Below are 15395 nucleotides of genomic sequence, written 5' to 3' on the forward strand. Positions count from 1 at the left end.
CACTCACCAGGAGCTCTCTCTCCCTCAGGGATCACTACTGGGATCTCTCTCTCAGGGATCACACACCACGATCTCACTCTCCCTCAGGGATCACTCACTGGGATCTCTCTCTCTCCCTCAGGGATCACTCACCTGGAGCTCTTTCTCCCTCAGGGATCACACACTGGGATATCTTTCTCTCTCTCTCTCTCTCAGGGATCACTCACTGGGATCTCTCTCTCTATCCCTCAGGGATCACTCACCAGGAGCTCTCTCTCCATCAGCGATCACTACTGGGATCTCTCTCTCAGGGATCACACACCACGATCTCACTCTCCCTCAGGGATCACTCACTGGGATCTCTCTCTCTCCCTCAGGGATCACTCACCTGGAGCTCTTTCTCCCTCAGGGATCACACACTGGGATATCTTTCTCTCTCTCTCTCTCTCAGGGATCACTCACTGGGATCTGTCTCTCTCTCTCCCTCTCTCTCAGGGATCATTCACCAGAATCTCTCTCTCTGGGATCACTCACCGGGAACTCTCTCTCTCTCAGGGATCACTTACCGGGATCTCTCTCTCTCTCAGGGATCACTCACCGGGATCTTGCTCTCTCTGAGATCACTCACCGGGAACTGTCTCTCTCAGGGATCAATCACCAGGATCTCTATCTCTCAGGGATCAATCACCGGGATCTCTCTCTCTCAGGGATCACTCACTGGGATCTCTCTCTCTGGGATCACTCACCGGGAACTCTCTATCTCAGGGATCCCTCACCGGGATCTCTCTCTGTCAAGGATCACTCACTGGGAAGTCTCTCTCAGGGATCTCTCACCAGGATCTCTCTGACCCTCAGGGATCACTCACCAGGATCACTCTCTCCTTCAGTGATCACTCACTGGGAACTCTCTCTCTCTCTCAGGGATCACTCACTGGGATCTATCTCTCTCTCAGGGATCACTCACCGGGATCGCTCTCTCTCTCAGGGATCACTCACCAGATCACTCTCTCTCAGGGATCATTCATCGGGATCTCTCTTTCAGGGATCACTCATCGGGATCTCTCTCTCAGGGATCACTCACCGGGATCTCTCACTCTCAGGGATCACTCACCAGATCACTCTCTCTCAGGGATCATTCATCGGGATCTCTCTCTCTCAGGAATCACTCATCGGGATCTCTCTCTCAGGGATCACTCACCGGGATCTCTCTCTCTCCCTTAGGGATCATTGACCGGGATCTCCCTCTCTCTCTCTCAGGGATGACTCACCGGCATCTATCTCTCTCTCTCAACGATCACGCACCGGGATCTGTCTCTCTCCCTCTCAGGAATCACTCACCAGGATCTCTCTCTCTCTCAGGGATCACTCACCGGGATCTCTCTCTGTCTCTGGGATCACTCACCGGGAATTGTCTCTCTCCCTCAGGGATCACTCACCAGGATCTCTCTCCCACAGGGATCACTCACTGGGATTTCGCTCTCGGGGATCACACACCAGGATCTTGCTCTCCCTCAGGGATCACTCACTGGGATCTCTCTCTCTCCCTCACTCACCAGGATCTCTCTCTCCCACAGGGATCGCTGACCAGGATCTCTCTCCCACAGGGATCACTCACCAGGATCTCTCTCCCTCAAGGATTACTCATTGGGATCTATCTCTCAGGGATCACTCATCGGGATCACTCTCCCTCAGGGATGACTCACCGGGATCTCTCTCTCCCTCAGGGATCACACCGGGATCTCTCTCTCAGGGATCACTCACTAGGATCTCTCTCTCCCTCAGGGATCACTCGCCAGAATCTCTCCACTCTCAGGGATCACTCACCAGGATCCCTCTCTCTTTCAGGGATCACTCACTGGGATCTCTCTTTCCCTCAGGGATCACTCACTGGGATCTCTCCCCTCTCAGGGATCACTCACCTGGATCTCTCTCTCTCTCTCAGGGATCACACACCGGGATATCCCTCTCCATCAGGGATCACTCACCGAGATCTCTCTCGCCCTCAGGGATCATTCAAAGGGATCTCTCTCTCCCTCAGGGATCACTCACCGGGATCTCTTTCTTAGGGGTAACTTACCAGGATCTCTCTTTCTCAGTGATCCCTCACCGGGATCTCTCTCTCTGTCAAGGATCACTCACTGGGAATTCTCTCTCTCAGGGGTCTCTCACCAGGATCTCTCTGACCCTCAGGGATCACTCACCAGGATCTCTCCCTCCCTCAGCGATCACTCACTGAGAACTCTCTCTCTCTCTCAGGGATCACTCACTGGGATCTATCTCTCTCTCTCTCTCTCAGGGATCACTCACCGGGATCTCTCTCTCTCATGGACCACTCCCCAGGATCACACTCTCAAGGATCACGCACCAGGATCTCTCTCCCTCTGGGATACTGCCCGGGATCTCTCTCCCCCAGGGATCTCTACCAGGATGTCTCTCCCTCGGGGATCACTCACCAGGATATCTCTCTCTCAGGGATCACTCACCGGGATTTCTCTTTCTCAGTGATCACTCACCGGGATCTCTCCCTCAGGGATCACTCACCGGGGTCTCTCTCTCCCTCCGGGATCACTCACCGGGATCTCTCTCTCACTCTCTCTCTGGTATCACTCACTGGGATCTCTCTCAGGGATCACTCACCAGGAACTCTCTCTCTCTCTCAGGGATCACTCACCGCGATCTATCTCTCTCTCTCTCAGGGATCACTCACCAGGATCTCTCTCTCTCTCTCTCTCAGGGATCACTCACCGGGATCTGTCTCTCTCTCTCCCTCAGGGATCACTACTGGGATCTCTCTCTCAGGGATCACACACCATGATCTCACTCTCCCTCAGGGATCACTCACTGGGATCTCTCTCTCTCTCCCTCAGGGATCACTCACCAGGAGCTCTCTCTCCCTCAGGGATCACTACTGGGATCTCTCTCTCAGGGATCACACACCACGATCTCGCTCTCCCTCAGGGATCACTCACTGGGATCTCTCTCTCTCCCTCAGGGATCACTCACCAGGAGCTCTTTCTCCCTCAGGGATCACACACCGGGATCTCTTTCTCTCTCTCTCCCTCTCTTGGGGATCACTCACTGGGATCTGTCTCTCTCTCTCCCTCTCTCTCAGGGATCACTCACCAGGATCTCTCTCTGGGATCACTCACCGGGAACTCTCTCTCTCTCTTGGGGATCACTCACTGGGATCTCTCTCTCTCTCTCAGGGATCACTCACTGGGATCTCGCTCTCTCTGGGATCACTCACCGGGAACTGTCTCTCTCAGTAATCAATCACCAGGATCTCTCTCTCAGGGATCAATCACTGGGATCTCTCTCTCTGGGATCACTCACTGGGAACTCTCTCTCTCAGGGATCCCTCACCGGGATCTCTCCCTGTCAAGGATCACTCACTGGGAATTCTCTCTCAGGGATCTCTCACCAGGATCTCTCTGACCCTCAGCGATCACTCACTGGGATCTCTCTCAGGGATCACTCACTGGGATCTCTCTCTCTCCCTCAGGGATCACTCACCAGGAGCTCTTTCTCCCTCAGGGATCACACACCGGGATCTCTTTCTCTCTCTCTCCCTCTCTTGGGGATCACTCACTGGGATCTGTCTCTCTCTCTCCCTCTCTCTCAGGGATCACTCACCAGGATCTCTCTCTGGGATCACTCACCGGGAACTCTCTCTCTCTCTTGGGGATCACTCACTGGGATCTCTCTCTCTCTCTCAGGGATCACTCACTGGGATCTCGCTCTCTCTGGGATCACTCACCGGGAACTGTCTCTCTCAGTAATCAATCACCAGGATCTCTCTCTCAGGGATCAATCACTGGGATCTCTCTCTCTGGGATCACTCACTGGGAACTCTCTCTCTCAGGGATCCCTCACCGGGATCTCTCCCTGTCAAGGATCACTCACTGGGAATTCTCTCTCAGGGATCTCTCACCAGGATCTCTCTGACCCTCAGCGATCACTCACTGGGATCTCTCTCAGGGATCACTCACTGGGATCGCTCTCTCTCTCAGGGATCACTCACCGGGATCGCTCTCTCTCTCAGGGATCACTCACCGGATCACTCTCTCTCAGGGATCATTCATCGGGATCTCTCTCTCAGGAATCACTCACTGGGATCTCTCTCTCAGGGATCACTCACTGGGATCTCTCTCTCTCTCAGGGATCATTGACCGGGATCTCCCTCTCTCTCTCAGGGATCACTCACCATTATCTCTCTCTCTCTCTCTCAGGGATCACTCACCGGGATCTCTCTCTCTCTCTCTCTCTCTCTCTCTCAGGGTTCACTCTCCGGGATCTCTCTCTCTCTCTCCCTCAGGGATCACTCACTAGGATCTCTCTCTCTCTCTCTCAGGGATGACTCACCGGCATCTCTCTCTCTCTCTCAACGATCACTCACCGGGATCTGTTTCTCTCCCTCTCAGGAATCACTCACCAGGATCTCTCTTTCTCTCAGGGATCACTCACCGGGATCTCTCTCTGTCTCTGGGATCACTCACCGGGAACTGTCTCTCTCCCTCAGGGATCACTCACCGGGATCTCTCTCCCTCAGGGATCACTCACTGGGATCTCTCTCTCTCTCTCCCTCACTCACCAGGATCTCTCTCTCCCTCAGGGATCGCTGACCAGGATCTCTCTCCCACAGGGATCACTCACCAGGATCTCTCTCCCTCAAGGATTACTCATTGGGATCTCTCTCTCAGGGATCACTCACCGGGATCTGTCTCTCTCTCTCTCTCCCTCAGGGATCACTACTGAGATCTCTCTCTCAGGGATCACACACCATGATCTTTCTCTCCCTCAGGGATCACACCAGGATCTCTCTCTCTCAGGGATCACTCACCAGGATCTCTCCACTCTCAGGGATCACTCACCAGGATCCCCCTCTCTCTCTCAGGGATCACTCACTGGGCTCTCTCCCCTCTCAGGGATCACTCACCTGGATCTCTCTCTCTCTCATGGATCACACACCGGGATATCCCTCTCCATCAGGGATCACTCACCAAGATCTCTCTCGCCCTCAGGGATCATTCAAAGGGATCTCTATCTCCCTCAGGGATCACTCACCGGGATCTCTTTCGAAGGGGTCACTTACCAGGATCTCTCTCTCTCAGGGATCCCTCACTGGGATCTCTCTCTCTGTCCAGGATCACTCACCGGGAATTCTCTCTCTCAGGGGTCTCTCACCAGGATCTCTCTGACCCTCAGGGATCACTCACCAGGATCTCTCTCTCCCTCAGCAATCACTCACTGGGAACTCTCTCTCTCTCTCAGGGATCACTCACTGGGATCTATCTCTCTCTCTCAGGGATCACTCACCGGGATCTCTCTCTCTCTCTCATGGACCACTCACCGGGATCACACTCTCAGAGATCACGCACCAGGATCTCTCTCCCTCAGGGATACTGCCCAGGATCTCTCTCCCTCAGGGATCACTACCGGGATCTCTCTCTCAGGGATCACTGACCAGGATCTCTCTCGCACAGGGATTACTCACTGGGATCACTCTCCCTCAGGGATCACTCAATGGTATATCTTTCTCTCTCAGGGATCACTCCCCAGGATCTCTCTCCCTCGGGGATCACTCACCAGGATATCTCTCTCTCAGGGATCACTCACCGGGATTTCTCTTTCTCAGTGAACACTCACCGGGATCTCTCCCTCAGGGATCACTCACCTGGATCTCTCTCTATCAGGGATCACTCACCAGGTTCTCTCCCTCTCTCTCTCAGGGATCACTCACTGGGATCTCTCTCTCTCTCTCTCAGGGATCACTCACCGGGATCTCTCTCTCTCTCTCTCTCTCACTCAGGGATCACTCACCGGGATCTCTCTCTCTTTCTCTCTCAGGGATCACTCACCGGGATCTCTCTCTCTCTCTCAGGGATCACACACCATGATCTCGCTCTCCCTCAGGGATCACTCACTGGGATCTCTCTCCATCTCCCTCAGGGATCACTCACCAGGAGCTCTTTCTCCCTCAGGGATCACACACCGGGATCTCTTTCTCTCTCTCTCTCTCAGGGATCACTCACCAGATTTGTCTCTCTGGGATCACTCACCGGGATCTCTCTCTCTGGGATCACTCACTGGGATCTCTCTCTCACCCTCTCAGGGATCACTCACCGGGATCTCTCTCTCTGGGATCACTCACCGGGATCTCTCTCTCAGGGATCACTCACCAGATTTGTCTCTCTGGGATCACTCACCGGGATCTCTCTCTCTGGGATCACTCACCGGGATCTCTCTCTCAGGGATCACTCACCAGATTTGTCTCTCTGGGATCACTCACCGGGATCTCTCTCTCAGGGATCACTCACCAGATTTGTCTCTCTGGGATCACTCACCGGGATCTCTCTCTCTGGGATCACTCACCGGGATCTCTCTCTCAGGGATCACTCACCAGATTTGTCTCTCTGGGATCACTCACCGGGATCTTTCTCTCTGGGATCACTCACTGGGATCTCTCTCTCACCCTCTCAGGGATCACTCACCAGATTTGTCTCTCTGGGATCACTCACCGGGATCTCTCTCTCAGGGATCACTCACTGGGATCTCTCTCTCAGGGATCACTCACTGGGATCTCTCTCTCACCCTCTCAGGGATCACTCACCAGATTTGTCTCTCTGGGATCACTCACCGGGATCTCTCTCTCTCAGGGATCACTCACTGGGATCTCTCTCTCAGGGATCACTCACTGGGATCTCTCTCTCACCCTCTCAGGGATCACTCACCGGGATCTCTCTCTCTGGGATCACTCGCCGAGATCTCTCTCTCAGGGATCACTCACCGGGATCTCTCTCTCACCCTCTCAGGGATCATTCACCAGGATCTCTCTCTCTCTTAGGCATCACTCACTGGGATCTCTCTCACTGGGATCACTCACCGGGATCCCTCTCTCTCACTCAGGGATCACTCACCGGGATCTTTCTGTTTCTGTTTTTCTCTCTCGGTCCCGCCGCCATTTACAGCCCATGACGTCATCACGCATCTCGCGCATGCGCATCGTCCGCCAATTGCGCCCCCTCCGGTCGAGAGAAACACCGCAGGATCCCCGAGCGGATTCCGCTCCCCCGAGTGGATCGCGGCGAACCCGAGTGGATTCCGCTCTCCTGAGTGGATCTCGCCGACTCCGAGTGGATTCCACTCCTCCAAGTGGATCGCGATCACTTCGTGTTGATTACGCTCCCCTGAGTGGATCGCGGTGAGCCCGAGTGGATTACGCTCCCCTGAGTGGATCGCGGTGATCCTGAGTGGATATCACTGGCCTTCAGTTGATTCCACTTCGCCCAGCAGATTGCTCCGTCCATCAATGTATCGTCTTAGCTCAAGGTCAACACCGACCGGGTGCAACTGGGGTTGAGTCGCTCCCAATGGCCCCGAACGGATCTCACTGTCCCAAGTAGATCTTTCTGTCTCCAAGTGGATCCCACTTGCCGGGAGATGATACCTTTTGCCCAGAGTGGATCCCACTGTACAAAGAGTGCATTTCCCTGACCCTGGGTGGATCCCACTGGCCTGGAGTGAATCCTCCTGATCCAGATTGCGTCCTATTGGTCCAGATGACAAACATACAAATTCAGAGCCGGCGTCGGCCATTCAGCCCCTCGAGCCTGCTCTCCCATTCAATAAGATCATAGATGATCCGATTGTGGCCTCAACACCCTGACTTTTCTTGGACCAGGTCTCACTTGCCCACTGGGGATCCACTGAACAATCCCACTGACCCTTTGAGTGTTCATGTGGCCAAGTAAATCCCATTCACGCTGAGTGGGTCCCATTTTCCAGACTGGATCTCACTGACATAGTGTGGATCAGTAATCCCACCTTGAGTGGGTCCCACTGACTCAGAGTCTATTGCACTGGTCTGCAGTATAACAGCTGTACCCCTGACACAGGGTGGTTCTCACTAACCTAGAGTGGAACAATGGTCTCACTGGCCCAATGTGAGTTCCACTGACCTGGAATGGAGTCCACTGATCCAGAGCGGCACTGTTATTCCACTGGCCTGATTTGGATCTCACTGCCCTAGAGTAGAGCCATGATCCCACTGGCACAGGGTGCAGCTGTTATTTCAATGGCTCGGAATTGATTGCACAGGCCTGGAGTGGAACAGTGAGCCAATGATCCACATGGATCCCAGTGGACCAGAAAGGGGTGGTGATCTCACCAGCTCAGAGTCAATTCTGGTACCCCAAAGGTGGATCCCATTGACCAAGAGTGGATTCCATTGATGTGGTGTGATGCAATGATTCCACAGAGAGTTGATCCCATTGGCCCAGTTTCAAACCTTTACCTTAATTCTGCTACCATGTTATATTCTGGAAAGCTAGGTGGTGAAGGATAGAACTGGAACCAAATGTTATACATTTATATAAGCATTTCTTACAGAGATACACATTACAAACATGCACCTCCTTACAGAACAGTCACAATTTCAGTCTGTTAATTTTTAAAGGAGAACGAGTGAATTGTAAGTTAATGTCCACCACCTGCATGCAGTCAAACAAAATTAATATATAATTATTACAAAGCACTGGGGCAACAGCGAGGGGTTGTCATCATGCTAATGACAGTTTAAGAGCACATGCAACAGATATGTTGGTTGTAATCTTCCAAAATTCCCAAGATTCTGGAAAGATCCTTTTGGACTAGAAAGCCGCAAATGCGGCAACACTCTTCAAGAAATGATGGAGACAGAAAGCAGGAAATGATAGACCTGTTAGCCTCTGGTCTGTGATTGGGAAAATGTTGCAATCCATTGTCAAACACAATGACAAATTTATTCAAGTTCTTTGAGGATGTAACAAAGAGGGTGGATAAAGGTGAACCAATAGATGTAGTGTATTTGGATTTGCAAAAGGAATTCAAGAAGTTGCCACCCAAAAGGTGTCTACACACAGAAAGAGCTCATGGTATTGTGACAAAATATCAGCAGGGATGGAGGATTGGCTAATTAACAGGAAACAGCGAGTCTGATACATGTTTCATTTTCAGGATGAAAAACTGTAACTGAGGGAGGATTAGCCACAAAGAACAGTGCTCAAGTATTAACTTTAAATATCAGATCATGATCTTATTGAATGACAAAGCTGGTTTACTCCTGCTCTTATTTCTTATGTCCTTATGTTTAATGCGCTCTCATCAGGTTTTTGGTGCCTCACAAACTGACTCTTACTGGGTAAGGGTTCCACACACACTGACTCTTACTGGGGTAGGGGTCCCACACACACTGGCTCTTACTGGGGTACGGGTCCCACACACACTGACTCTCACTGGGGTATGGGTCCCACATACACTGACACTCACTGGGGTACGGGTGCCACACACACTGACTCTCACTGGGGCATTGGTTCCACACACACTGACTCTCACTTGGGTATGGGTTCCACAAACATTGACTCTCACTGGGGTATTGGTTCCACACACACATACTTTCACTGGGGCACAGATCCCACGCACACTGACTCTCACTGGGGTACGTGTCCCACACACACTGACTCTCACTGGGGTACTGGTCCTGCAAACACTGACTCTCACTGGGGTACGTGTCCCACACACACACTGACTCTCACTGGGGTACGTGTCCCACACACACTGATTCTCACTGGGATACGGGTTCCACACACACTGATTCTCATAGGGGTACGGGTTCTACACACACTGACTCTTACTGGGGTACGGGTTCTACACATGCTGACTCTCACTGGGGTACAGGTTCTACACACGCTGACTCTTACTGGGGTATGGGTCCCACACACACAGACACTCACTGGGGTACGGGTCCCACACACACTGACTCTCACTGGGGTACGGGTCCCACACACACTGACTCTCACTGGGGTACGGGTCCCACACACACTGAATCTCACTGGGGTAGGGGTCCCACACACGCGGACTCTCACTGGGGTATGTGTTCCATACACACTGACTCACAATGGGGTACAGGTCCAAAACATGCTGATTCTCACTGGGGTACGGGCCCTAAACACACTGACTCTCACTGAGGTATGAGTTCTACACATGCTGACTCTCACTGGGGTGCAGGGTCTACTCACTGACTCTCACTGGGGTACGGTGCCTACACACTGACTCTCACTGGGGTACGGGGTCTACACAGTGACTCTCAGTGGGGTATGAGTCCTACACACTGACTCTCAGTGGGGTATGGGTCCTACACACACTGATTCTCACTGAGGTATTGATTCCACACACACTGACTCTCACTTGGGTATGCTTTCCACGCACACTGACTCTCAATGGGGTACGGGTCCCATACACAATGACTCTCAATGGTGTATGGGTCCCGACACCCATTGTACTCTCACTGGGATGTGGGTCCCACATACACTGACTCTCACTGGGGTATTGTTTCCACACACACTGACTCTCACTGGGGTATGGGTCCCACACACACTGACTCTCACTGGCGTATGCGTCCCGCACACACTGACTCTCACTGGTGTACGGGTCCGTACACCCACTGTACTCTCACTGGGGTATGTGTTCCACAAACACTGACTCTCACTGGGGTACGGGTTCCACACACAGTGACTCTCATTAGGGTACGGGCTCTACACACACTGACTCTCACTGGGGTATGGGTTCTACACACACTGACTCTCACTGGGGTACGGGTCCCACACACACTGACTCTCACTGGGGTACGGGTTCCACGCATGCTGACTCTCACTGGGGTACGGGTCCCACACACACTGACTCTCACTGGGGTACGGGTCTCACACACACTGACTCTCACTGGGGTATGGGCCCCACACACACTGACTCTTACTGGGGTACGGGTTCCATACACACTGACTCTCAATTGGGTACAGGTCCAAAACATGCTGATTCTCACTGGGGTACGGGCCCTAAACACACTGACTCTCACAGAGGTATGGTTCCCACATACACTGACTTTCACTGGGGTATGGTTCCCACATACACTGACTTTCACTGGGGTATTGGTTCCACACACGCTGACTCTCACTGGGATACAGGTCCCACACACACTGACTCTCACTGGGATACAGGTCCCACACACACTGACACTCAGTGGCGTATGGGTCCCACACACAGTGACTCTCACTGGGGTACGGGTCCCACATACACTGACTCTCACTGGGGTATTGGTTCCACACACACGGACTGTCACTGGGGTATGGGTCCCACACACACTGACTCTCACTGGGGTAGGGGTCCCACACACGCTGACTCTCACTGGGGTATGTGTTCCACACACACTGGCTCTCACTGGGGTACGGGTCCCACACACACTGACTCTCACTGGGGTACGGGTTCCACACACACTGACTCTCACTGGGGTACGGGTCCCACACACACTGACTCTCACTGGGGTACGGGTTCCACGCATGCAGACTCTCACTGGGGTACGGGTCCCACACACACTGACTCTCACTGGGGTACGGGTCTCACACACACTGACTCTCACTGGGGTATGGGCCCCAGACACACTGACTCTTACTGGGGTACGGGTTCCATACACACTGACTCTCAATGGGGTACAGGTCCAAAACATGCTGATTCTCACTGGGGTACGGGCCCTAAACACACTGACTCTCACAGAGGTATGGTTCCCACATACACTGACTTTCACTGGGGTATGGTTCCCACATACACTGACTTTCACTGGGGTATTGGTTCCACACACACTGACTCTCACTGGGATACAGGTCCCACACACACTGACTCTCACTGGGATACAGGTCCCACACACACTGACACTCAGTGGCGTATGGGTCCCACAAACACTGACTCTCACTGGGGTACGGGTCCCACACACACTGACTCTCAGTGGGTTATTGGTTCCACACACACTGACTCTCACTGGGGTATTGGTTCCACAAACACTGACTCTCACTGGGGTACAGGTCCCACACACACTGACTCTCACTGGCGTATGGGTCCCACACACACTGACTCTCACTGGGGTACGGGTCCCACATACAGTGACTCTCACTGGGGTACGGGTCCCACATACACTGACTCTCACTGGGGTAATGGTTCCACACACACTGACTCTCACTGCGGTATGGGTCCCACACACACACTGACTCTCACTGGGGTATGGGTCCCACACACACACTGACTCTCACTGCTGTATGCGTCCCACACACACTGACTCTCACTGGTGTACGGGTCCCTACACTCACTGTACTCTCACTGGGGTGTGGGTCCCACATACACTGACTCTCACTGGGGTATTGGTTCCACACACACGGACTGTCACTGGGGTATGGGTCCCACACACACTGACTCTCACTGGGGTAGGGGTCCCACACACACGGACTGTCACTGGGGTATGTGTTCCACACACACTGGCTCTCACTGGGGTACGGGTCCCACACACACACACTCTCACTGGGGTACGGGTTCCACGCATGCTGACTCTCACTGGGGTACGGGTCCCACACACACTGACACTTACTGGGGTACGGGTCCCACACACACTGACTCTCACTGGGGTACGGGTTCCATACACACTGACTCTCACTGGGGTACGGGTTCCATACACACTGACACTCACTGGGGTACGGGTCCCGTACACACTGAATCTCACTGAGGTATGAGTCCCACACACACTGACTCTCACTGAGGTATGGTTCCCACATACACTGACTCTCACTGGGGTACGGGTCCCACACACACTGACTCTCACTGGGGTACGGGTTCCACACACACTGACTCTCACTGGGGTACAGGTCCCACACACACTGACTCTCACTGGCGTACGGGTCCCACAAACACTGACTCTCAGTGGGTTATTGGTTCCACACACACTGACTCTCACTGGGGTACAGGTCCCACACACACTGACTCTCACTGGCGTACGGGTACCACAAACACTGACTCTCAGTGGGTTATTGGTTCCACACACACTGACTCTCACTGCGGTACGGGTTCCACACACACTGACTGTCACTGGGGTACGGGTCCCACATACACTGACTCTCACTGGGGTACAGGTCCTACACACACTGACTCTCACTGGGGTACGTGTCCCACACACACTGACTCTCACTGGGGTACGGGTCCCACACACACTGACTCTCACTGGGGTACGGGTCCCACACACACTGACTCTCACTGGGGTACGGGTCCCACACACACTGACTCTCACTGGTGTACGGATCCTACACACACTGACTCTCACTGGGGTACGCGTCCCACATACACTGACTCTCACTGGGGTAATGGTTCCACACACACTGACTCTCACTGGGGTACGGGTCCTGCACACACTGACTCTCACTGGGGTACGGGTCCCACACACACTGACTCTCACTGGCGTATTGGTTCCACACACACTGACTCTCACTGGGGTACGTGTCCCACACATACTGACTCTCACTGGGGTACGTGTCCTACACACACTGACTCTCACTGGGGCACAGGTCCCACACACACTGACTCTCACTGGGGTACGTGTCCCACACACACTGACTCTCACTGGGGTACGGATCCCACACACACTGACTCTCACTGGGGTACGGGTCCCACATACACTGACTCTCACTGGGGTAATGGTTCCACACACACTGACTCTCACTGGGGTACGGGTCCTGCACACAGTGATTCTCACTGGTGTATGGGTTCCACATACACTGATTCTCATAGGGGTACGGGTTCTACACACACTGACTCTTACTGGGGTACGGGTTCTACACATGCTGACACTCACTGGGGTACAAGTTCCACACATACTTACTCTCGATGGGATCGGGGTCCCACACACATTGACTCCCACTGGGGTATGGATTCCACAAACACTGACTCTCACTGGGGTACAGGTTCTACACACGCTGACTCTCACTGGGGTACAGGTTCTACACACACTGACTCTCACTGGGGTATGGGTCCCACACACACTGACTCTCACTGGGGTACGGGTCCCACATACACTGACTCTCAGTGGGTTATTGGTTCCACACACACTGACTCTCACTGGGGTATTGGTTCCACACACACTGACACTCACTGGGGTACAGGTCCCACACACACTGACTCTCACTGGCGTATGGGTCCCACACACACTGACTCTCACTGGGGTACGGGTCCCACATACAGTGACTCTCACTGGGGTACGGGTCCCACATACACTGACTCTCACTGGGGTAATGGTTCCACACACACTGACTCTCACTGCGGTATGGGTCCCACACACACACTGACTCTCACTGGGGTATGGGTCCCACACACACACTGACTCTCACTGCTGTATGCGTCCCACACACACTGACTCTCACTGGTGTACGGGGCCCTACACTCACTGTACTCTCACTGGGGTGTGGGTCCCACATACACTGACTCTCACTGGGGTATTGGTTCCACACACACGGACTGTCACTGGGGTATGGGTCCCACACACACTGACTCTCACTGGGGTAGGGGTCCCACACACGCTGACTCTCACTGGGGTATGTGTTCCACACACACTGGCTCTCACTGGGGTACGGGTCCCACGCACACACACTCTCACTGGGGTACGGGTTCCACGCATGCTGACTCTCACTGGGGTACGGGTCTCACACACACTGACTCTCACTGGGGTATGGGCCCCAGACACGCTGACTCTTACTGGGGTACGGGTTCCATACACACTGACTCTCAATGGGGTACAGGTCCAAAACATGCTGATTCTCACTGGGGTACGGGCCCTAAACACACTGACTCTCACAGAGGTATGGTTCCCACATACACTGACTTTCACTGGGGTCTTGGTTCCACACACACTGACTCTCACTGGGATACAGGTCCCACACACACTGACTCTCACTGGGATACAGGTCCCACACACACTGACACTCAGTGGCGTATGGGTCCCACAAACACTGACTCTCACTGGGGTACGGGTCCCACACACACTGACTCTCAGTGGGTTATTGGTTCCACACACACTGACTCTCACTGGGGTATTGGTTCCACAAACACTGACTCTCACTGGGGTACAGGTCCCACACACACTGACTCTCACTGGCGTATGGGTCCCACACACACTGACTCTCACTGGGGTACGGGTCCCACATACAGTGACTCTCACTGGGGTACGGGTCCCACATACACTGACTCTCACTGGGGTAATGGTTCCACACACACTGACTCTCACTGCGGTATGGGTCCCACACACACACTGACTCTCACTGGGGTATGGGTCCCACACACACACTGACTCTCACTGCTGTATGCGTCCCACACACACTGACTCTCACTGGTGTACGGGTCCCTACACTCACTGTACTCTCACTGGGGTGTGGGTCCCACATACACTGACTCTCACTGGGGTATTGGTTCCACACACACGGACTGTCACTGGGGTATGGGTCCCACACACACTGACTCTCACTGGGGTAGGGGTCCCACACACGCTGACTCTCACTGGGGTATGTGTTCCACACACA

General features: G+C 53.7%; 1 protein-coding gene across 1 annotated transcript in view; it reads right to left on the minus strand.

Moving 5' to 3' along the window:
- Positions 1 to 6975, minus strand: part of fhip1b (FHF complex subunit HOOK interacting protein 1B) — a 234649-nt gene extending 227674 nt beyond the window's left edge. Inside the window, exon 1 of the mRNA XM_041199656.1 lies at positions 6897 to 6975. The gene's annotated coding sequence lies outside the window, so the exon portion shown is untranslated. The remainder of the gene's footprint in view (positions 1 to 6896) is intronic.
- Positions 6976 to 15395: the final 8420 nt, after the last annotated feature.

The sequence above is a fragment of the Carcharodon carcharias genome, chromosome 11, assembly GCF_017639515.1.
Source record: "Carcharodon carcharias isolate sCarCar2 chromosome 11, sCarCar2.pri, whole genome shotgun sequence".
In the NCBI taxonomy this organism is placed as follows: domain Eukaryota; kingdom Metazoa; phylum Chordata; class Chondrichthyes; order Lamniformes; family Lamnidae; genus Carcharodon; species Carcharodon carcharias.